This window comes from Culicoides brevitarsis, chromosome 2 (genome assembly GCF_036172545.1).
Source record: "Culicoides brevitarsis isolate CSIRO-B50_1 chromosome 2, AGI_CSIRO_Cbre_v1, whole genome shotgun sequence".
In the NCBI taxonomy this organism is placed as follows: Eukaryota; Metazoa; Arthropoda; class Insecta; order Diptera; family Ceratopogonidae; genus Culicoides; species Culicoides brevitarsis.
The window spans coordinates 4,810,359-4,820,351 of NC_087086.1; positions in this window are offsets into that span (position 1 = coordinate 4,810,359).

The window sequence follows — 9,993 nt, forward strand, 5'->3', positions numbered from 1 at the left end:
TAAATTAAATTAATTAATTATTTTTATTAAATCCTTAACAAATGGAAATCGTAAAAAAAATATATTTTGATCTTATTAAAATTTAAGCTTCAAAAAATTTATTTTTAATAATTCAATTTTTTTTTAAGATAATAATTTATTTTTTTTTAATTTTAATAATTAAATATTTAATTAAAAAATGAAATATAAATAAAATTAATCCAAAATTTTAAAATTAATAAAAAAAAAATAAATTTAATTTATTTTTTAACAAAATGTATAAAAAAAATAAGTAAAATAAAAAAAATTAAATCAAATTGAAAAAAATAATTATTAAAATTTAAATTATGTATAAAAAATATTTTTTTTTAATTAAAAAAAAATTAAAACAATCTTATCAAATAAATTAATTTATTACTTACAAATTTTTTTAATAAAAAAAATAAAACTAAACCATTTTTAATTCATAGTGTACCAAAAGAACAATAAAACGTACCCCATTTTCCTCATAAAAACATTCAATTGTTTTAAAATCAAGCACAAAAAATGGGTAACTTAATTACTGGAATGACAAACAACTTTCGATTTTTTTTTTTTTGTACAATATTAATTTAATTTCATTATGGATCGTTACATGCCATTACTTGCCAGCTCGGATTAAAATGTGTCATGTCACGACTCAAATGTGAACCAATTATTTTTGCACTAACGCCTTGCCAACATAAATCATAAAAAAGTTGTTCGATTTGAGAGCGAGAGAGATGAATTAAGCAAAAATAAAAATGAAGTGCGACGAACGATAATGATCAATGACATTTTTATTACAATTATTACATTAGGTACTTACCTAAAAAAAATTCAACCGTCGCCATGTGTTGCAAAAATAAAAAATCAATAAAAATAATCCGCGAGACATAAAAAAATATCATAACAACAACAACATTTGGTTTGATTGTAATGTTTATTGCGACCGAGACAAGTTGAAATCTGTGGTTTGCCCAGTTGGTTGAGTTTTTTTTCCTGCTCCGGGATAAACATGTCGTTTGGGTTATGGCACGGATTATGTTACAAAACCTCAATTCTTGATGACTTTATTTACTCAGTTGCTCGAGAATGGGGATTCAAAAGTTGCCATGAACATAAAATGATAATAATCAACGGTTTTCCGCAAACTATATGAATGTACATTTATCATGCAATGTCTAACCAACCGTTATTATGGGGCAATTGATTGCCAAATTATTGTTATATATATTAATATTTTGCTGTGTGAAAATGGGTGTACTACAAATTTCTCCATCTACCTGACAAGCTTTTATGATACACCGACAACAATAAAAGAACATAATTTGGGGTTTATAATGAACGTGACGTGTATTGAACGGGGATTTTCAATTTTGTGATGTGAGATTTTTTATTATTATTTTTTTAAAAATTTTTTAGTATATACAAATAAAAAAGTATAAATAATAATTTAATAATTAATTTAAAAAATCTAATTTTATTTATTTAAAAAAAAATATATTTAAAAATAATTTAAAAAATTTTAATTTTATTTAAAATTTAATTTTATTTTTAAATAAAAAATAATTAATTAAAAATAAATAAAATTTTTTTTAAATTAAAAAATAAAATTAATAATTTTTCATTACTTTAATTTTCCATAAATTATTAAAATTTAAAAAAAATAAAATTAATTAATAGATATTAATTTTATTATTAAATTAATTTTAACTTTTTAATATTAATTATTTTTTTATATAAAAATATTTTTAAAATAAAAAAATAATTAATTTTAAATAATTTAAATAAAAATAAAAATTTAAAAAAATATTTTTTTTAGAATTTTAGTAAAATAAATTAATTTAAAAAAATAAAACAAATAATTAAATTAATAAAATAAAAATTAATTAAAGTTATTGATATTTTTAATTAATTTAATTTTTTTTTATTTTTAATTATTTATGAAAAAATAAACTAATGAAAAATTACTAAGTTTATGAGAGAAAAATTTTATATTTAATTATATTTTATAATAATCAAGTACATAATTAAAAATTTAAATTATTTTTTATAAAATTATTTTTTTTTTATACAAAATAATTTTTTTATATATTTAATTTAATTTAAAATAATAAATAAAATTAAAAAAATTAAAATTTTAATAATTAATGAATTTTTCATAAATTTTCTAAATAAAATTGATAAAAAATTTGAATTAAAAAAATAATAAAAAATATAAATTAGGTATATATGGAATTATAAAAATAAACGAAATATTGTAAAAATAATTTTAAAAAAAATATTTTAAAATTTTACAGAACAATTTCCCAAAAAAAAAAATGTCACAAAACTTAAACTTGAAAATCCCTGCTTGCACAATAAATTCATCAGACAATACAAACAAAACTCATGTTTCTATCAACACAAACAAAGCCATAAACCGGTACTCACATATTGAGAAAATATATCAACAGTCGTCAGTTTCGAAATTTTGTGTTCAAATCCATAAATACGAGGATTGTATTTGCGAAACAACTCTCAATCTCTTGTCGACATAAACATGAATGATTTTGACAAACAAATGTAACTCTGTTCCTCTCACACAGATTGCAGTAAATTGTAATAATTTGACGCGTAATAATTACGGTATTAATACAAAATAATTATTTATGGAATGAGAAAATTACAATAACTTGTAATCTATGTACTTTTCCGATAATCGAGAGACAGAGAGCGAGAGATTTCTTGCTTGCACAAATACAACCGCGGGACAAAGCCATAAATTTGCGAGATAATTCGGGTCAGTTAGTACCGAATTTAAGCAAACATTTGCTCGTTGTGTCGGAAAATTTTCGGTATTGCCAAGCACGTTATTTGACAGCGCAACCATTAACCTCTTTATTCAAATTTGCATCGTCTCGAAGATAATTTAAAAAAATAAAAATTTATTTTTAGTGTTTGTTTTTCCACAGCGTCGGACAGTTTTAAGGCATCACTTACTGCTGCTACTGCTGCTGCGATGAAGAACAAACAATAAAATATAAACAGAAGAAAAACATTTAGCAAAAACAACAAAAACCAAAAATGTGTAATCAGATTGCAAAATGGAATAAAATGTTTTATATGTTTCAGTTTCTTCTACTTTTTTGAATATGCATTTTTTTGGAAAACACACACACTCAACTTTTAACATTTATACGCTGAGACAATGTGGAAAATTTTTGTGATTTCTCTTTGGTTCTGTGGATTGAAAAGGGATAAGATTTACAATTCTTCAGTTGATTTTCGAATTTTTTCATTAAGGGATTAATTTAACATCTGAAGGAGTTAATTTAACCCCTTAAGAGGTTAATTCTAATCCCCTTTGGAGTTGAGTTAAAAATTATTCATCAAACTCAACTCCAAAGGGGATTAAATTAACCTCTTAAGTAGTTTTTAAGCCATTGAGGAGTTAAAATAATCCCTTGAAGTATTAAATTTAAACCTAAAGAGATTATTTTAACTCCTTATAAAATTAATCGAATCTCTCAAGAGGTTATTTTAATCCCATGATTAATTTTAAAGGGGATTAAAATAACCTCTTAAGAGATTCGATTAATTTTTAAAGAAGTTCAAATACTCCCTTTTAAAGTATTAAAATATTTACTTAAGGGACTATTTTAACTCCTTAAGAAATTAATCGAGTATCTCAGGAGGTTAATTTAATCCTCTTTGAAGTTAAAACTGCGAATGATCAACTTTAAAGAGGATTGTATTAACCTCTTTAAGGCATTCGATTAATTCTTCAAGGAGTTAAAATAATCCCTTAAGGTGTTAAAATACTCACTTAAGGGATTAATTTAACTCCTAAAAGGTTAAAATAATCCCTTCATATGTTAACCTTACCCCGTTTTAATTATTTGGGAGTTTAAAATCAACCTATCTCATACACACGTATGTCTGTACTGTACGTTCGTGTGTGTATGTGTATGAAAAATGGCTCACACAGAGCGCCTAAAAGCGGAGGAAATTTTGAAATAATAAAATAAAATATCAGGCAGAATGCGATGATGTTTGAACATACGGATTGTCTATGCACCGCTGCATTTGTAGGCGATGCAAGGCAGGCGGCAAGCAGACATAAAAGACATAAATGTGGTAAAAACTTTAAAACATGTTGTTATAAATCTTGTACTTATGGCACAAAGTATACATTCACACACACAGCTAGATGACATCATATACACTAAAGGTCTTTACTGTATTTTATAAATTTTACGTGCAAGGATTTCCTTACTATGTACTTCTGCCACGACAAAACTCTCTGTTCTTTTCATTCAAATATTTGTACGGAAATATTATTGTGCATATATTTAACATTTTTGGATTTTTGGTTTATGTATTTTGTAGCCAATATACGATACTTTGCTCCATTTTCTTCCTTCATTGTGTCTTCGTGTGTGTTTGTGTGTGTTTTGGATCTCATAACAAGCACAGGAAATAGCCAACATTAAAACAAATTTTTGCATGCCATTTTTTTCAGTGAGCAGCAATTAGAGTTGCCTAACGTGATTTCCGTTTGTGAGACTTCTTCCTGAAATGAACAAGTTTATGATTTAAAAAGTTTCATGAATCCTAAAAATATTTTTTTATTTATTTTATGAAATGAGAAAAAATTTCATCACGTTTTAATAAAATAAAAAATAAAAAAAAAATAAAATTTTATATAAAATTTTTTATACAAAAAAAAAATTAAAAAAATAAAAGAATTAATGGCATCGTCAAAAATATTTATATTAAATTCAGTTTTTGACATCTCTACTTGAAAATTATTTATTTTTAATTTTTCAAATTGATTAAAAAAATTTTAAAAAATATTTTAAGAAAATTTTTTTAAAATATTTTTTATGAAATTAAAGAATAAATAAAATAAATAATTTAAATAAAAGTTTATGTTATGTTATTTTAATTCAAATTTTTGATAAATTTTGGGTTTTTACATCTCTATGCTTAAAAGATAGCTTTGATTAATTTAATTTTAAAAATTTGACTTTAATAATTAAAAATATATTAAATTAATAATGTAGATGATTTATATAAAATCTTTATATAAAAAAGATTCTTAATATATTTTTAATTTTTAAAATATTTGAAATATTTTTTTCTGTGAAAAAAACCTAACCTATAAATTTAGATACTCAAATTGACTCAAATTTTTGACATCTCTACTATTATTTTTTTTTAATTATTTATTTTTTATTTTAAAAAAATCATAAAAAAATTAAAAAAAAAATAAATAATTTAAAAATCAAAATTATTGGTCATCCTACCACAAAAAAGCTAAAGATCACATGCATTCTGGTATAATAACATTCGTACGACACTAAAAGCAACAAAAAGAATGAACAGAAGGTAAAACATTCATATTCATGTACAAAGCATGACACACATAGCAAAGCAACAAAAAAAAAGTGAAATATAACACAAAACAACGTTCTAAATATCTCTCTGGAAGGCTAAAAGAAAGATATGTGCGGAGATTTGTGTACAAAATGCATTTCATTGTTGATATAAATTATCCTAACATTGTTCATATTTCAGTCCAAAACGCTTCCTTGCAACATAAAAATTGACAAATCTCTATTTTTTCCGAGAGAAACCGAAAAATTCTTCATGAAGCTTCTGATTTTGGAAAAAAAGCGAGGAAAAACATAAATTTAATACAAAATCAGCGTTATTATGTTGTGTAAAAATAAACAAGGATTGCATTACAGTGCACTTTGATAATGATGGAAAATGAGAGGAAAGCAAATAGGAGCGAGCGCAAATCCGTTTTGTGTAGCGGCAAACACGACAGGCTTAGTGGAAAAATTTTATTTATTTTGTAGATGCAAATACTTGAGCAACGAAGCGGCTTCTTCCTCTTTTTCTCGGGTAAGTATGTAAAACTATATATGCCATAAATTTATGCATGTAACAGGAAATTATGTTAAACAAGCTTATTATGAATGCTGATTTTGCATTCTTGCAAAACTTTGATCTTTGATGAATTGTGGACTTTTCACTCAACTTTGCTCTTTTTTATCGTTTCAAAGCGAAATTCAAGAAGCGAGGATAAAAAAAAGTAGGACAAAGTAGTTACGAGTTTTTTTTTCGCTATTCCCTCACATCCCTAAATTAAATCAGATAATATTGCTTTTAATTTATTGTCATTACACGCACCATTAAACATTAGTACTAGATAGGCTATTTATGACGTGCGACTCAGCTATATCCGTGTGTTTGTTGGCAGCAGCAGCAGCAGTAAATGGGAAGGCGAGGAGTATTTATGATGTTAACTATCAATTGAAATATAAACGGTAGTTAAGGCAAGTAATGGCATGACGAGTTTTAATGTTACCTATTATTATTGCGATACAACAAGAAGTCGATAATTGGTTTTTCTTCTTCTTCTTCTACTGACAACTTTGTCGTTTTTGTGGAAAATTACTAAAGAGGAGTTTGATCGATTTGTGATGGAATTTTTCTGGAAGTTGTCTGTAATTGTTTAATTCAGAAAATTATTAAAACCTGTATAACTGAACTCAAAAAAAAAAAATAAAATATAAAAAAATAATTTTAATAAAATTTTTTTCTTTGTTTATTATTTGATCAGTTGATCCTTCAAAAATTTCTTTAGCAAATAAAAAAAATATTTTTTAAAAAATTTATAATTATTTAACAATTTAAAAAAAATATAAATTTCATTCAAAATGTTATAATTTTTTATTATTAATTTAATTTTAAATAATTTGTTAAAAATTAAAATAAATAATTATAAATAAGCTAATTATTTATTTTGATTTTCAATAATTACCTATTTAATAATAAATAAAACTAAATTAATAATAAATAAAAATTATAATTTTTTGAATGAAATTTAATTTTTTTTTTAAATTATTTAATATTTATTTAAAATAATTATAAATTTCTTAAAAAATATTTTTTTGTTTGCTAAATAAATTTTTGAAGGATCAACTGATCAAATAATAAACAAAGAAAAAATTTTGGTTGAAGTTGACTGCTTTAACCTTTTACATTGGAAATCCAAAATTATCAAAATAAACTAAAAATTGCAATTAAATATCTCTCAAAATTTTTAAAATTCTTGATATCTGATGATCTAACGATAGATCTGATGAGATCTATAAAAAAGCGCCCTCTATGAATTTTTTCACAAACTAAAATTTTAGATCATTCCCAAATTTCATAAATATTTTTTTAAAGACAAAAAATAAAATTTAAAAGCATTTCTTCAAAAGAAAAACATTCCAAGAACAACATTCCCACTCAAAAAAAAAATTCATAATTTATTTCACCTTCATACAAAATCATAAAAAACAACTTTCTGTTCAAATGAAACTGAACATTACTTATCTCCTTGATTTATTTTAAAGATAATTCTCTTTTAATATAATAACAATAACAAACACACTGAAAGCAGCAAAAAGACTTTTTATTGCTTCCATTCGTACTTTGCTCAGTACTTTTTGTTTATCTTTCTTCAAAAAAAAGAAAAACAATTGTCTTTCCATTTTCTCTCGTATTTTGGGTTTTTGATTCTTTGCTTTGCTAACCTTGTCTGGCATTCTTGAAAAACTATCAACTTCGAATAAATACGGAAGAAAAACGCCTTGGCACAGACAAAAGGTGCTGCTTTTGTCGTAAAACTTGCTATTTTTGTACCTTTTTGAGCAAAGTCGACGAAGAAAGTAAACAGTCAGGTCACCAAATCATTATTTATATTATTTTTTCTCCATGATTTGATTTATATCGAAACTTTGTCGGTTATCTAAAGTAATATTTTTTGCTTGCAGAAAGAATTTGTTCCCGTTTCATTTATTTTATAGACATTTTTTTATGATGTTTTGTACTTCTTTGCGTCTCGCACACATAAATTTCCTTTCCATTGACTCCATTCTATCCTTATTATTCCTGCAAGAGCTGGCTTGCCCACGAACGAGGCCAAAGTCAGTGTATGGCGACACATAATATTTTATATTTTCACAATACGTGTCTAAAACAGAAAAGAAAATTTCTCTATGGAGGAAAAAAAATACTTTTCTCTCTCTCTCTTTCTCAAAAACTGATTATTTCGAAGCCGTATAAAGCAACAGCAGGTCTGTTTTTTGTCCACTTTTTTTTTTGTATGGCTTGTGCATCTCAAACCAATCTCGACAACACCCCATGCACATAAAGAGTAATAATGGGATAGAAAATGCATTGTGTTTTGTTAAAATTACATTTTGTTCCCATGTACTTAGTTTAGACACATGGGCTTGTCGTTCCATTGTGAGGAGCGTCAATGTCTGCATTTTCATTTATTGTTATTTTTTTTTTTTTTGTTCAAGTTAAAGTAAAGAGGAAATATTTTTTAGTTATTTTTAATATGCGCTCCGGGAGAGTGAATAAAAGGAGACATGAATTTTCATAGAAAAAAAAATATTTTTTAGGCAGAAATAAGTTTTTACTTTAAAACAAATTTACTGTGGTTTTTTTACACACTTTTAGTTTTTTTTAAATATTTTTATGAAACAATTTTGCGTATGAAATATCAAAGTTTTAATTTTTGTCAAAAAAAAAATTTTTTGGTGAAGATTAGGATGAACTTTTTTTGGCTTATCGCCGAACAAAAAAAAATGTATGGAAAAAATTATTATTCAAATTAAAATTAATAATTTATTATAATTTTTTTCTTATTTTATTTATATTTTTAAGTAATTAATAAAATAATTTTAGCTTTTAAGAAAACAAAAATTAAAAAAACCGCCTAAAAGCAGATCATATGATCTCATCACAACTGACCAAAAAGCGCCCTCTTTCGGATTATTTTTTAAATTTAATTTAATTTTTTTTTATATTTTTAACAAAGTTAAAATCATTCTAAAAATATTTATTTTTTGCCAAAATTAAATTCATAAAGTTAATTTTTAATTTATTTTTTTTCTTCGAATAAAAAATTTCAAATGAAAAAAAATTGTTTTAATACCTAATATTAATATATTTTGTTTTCTTTTGAAATTTGTGTCTATTAATAGTTGCATCTTAAACAAATAATTCAAAGCTGCCTTTTGATTTAATTCCTACTAATGAAATTTGCAAAGTGCAATGGTTTTACGCTGAAAATTTTTTTCAGAAAATTAATTCATAAAAAATGTAAAAGACGAGAAGAAAACAAAAACCTCAGAGTTTTCCAGAAATATTTAACGAAGTGCAAAATAATGATAATAATAAAAAACGTTTTGAATCAGTTTCAACGTTGAATACCGTAATGTAGATAATTCTTATGGAAAAAAATCTGTTACAAATTCAAAAAATGTTAATAATTAATGGAACATCAATTTTGAAGTAAATAGAACAATATTTTTACATTAATTTTTGGATTTTTTTAGCAGATTTTTCCAAAAATATTTAAAAATCATTAAAATAATAAAGTGCAAAAAAATTAAAAATAATGATAATAATAAAAAACGTTTTGAATCAGTTTCAACGTTGAATACTACATTACGGTATTTCTGATGCAATGCGATGAGGTAATTCTATGAGCCACTTAGCAATTTAAATTTACGGATCGTTAATTGTTTTTATCGTCAAGCATTCATTTTTCAATCTTCTAAAACTTTAAAGGCTTTAATGTAATTTATAAATAATTTAAAAAAATAAAATACCTAAAATTCAAATAAATTTTTAATAAAATAAATTAATTAAATTAAATAAAAATTAAATAATTATAATAAAATTAAAATTTTTTTTTTTTGAAAATATAAAAAAATAAAATAAAATTGTTATATATTTAATTAATTATAAAACTAAGTAATAATTATAAATTATTCATAAAATTAAATAAAATAGAAAACTAATTAAGATTAATAATATAAAATAAATTAATTAAATTAAATTAAATTCATTAAAAATTAAAAAATATATGTAAAATAATCTAAATTAAAATAATTAAACAAAATTAATAAATAAAATTTTAAAAATTATTTAAAT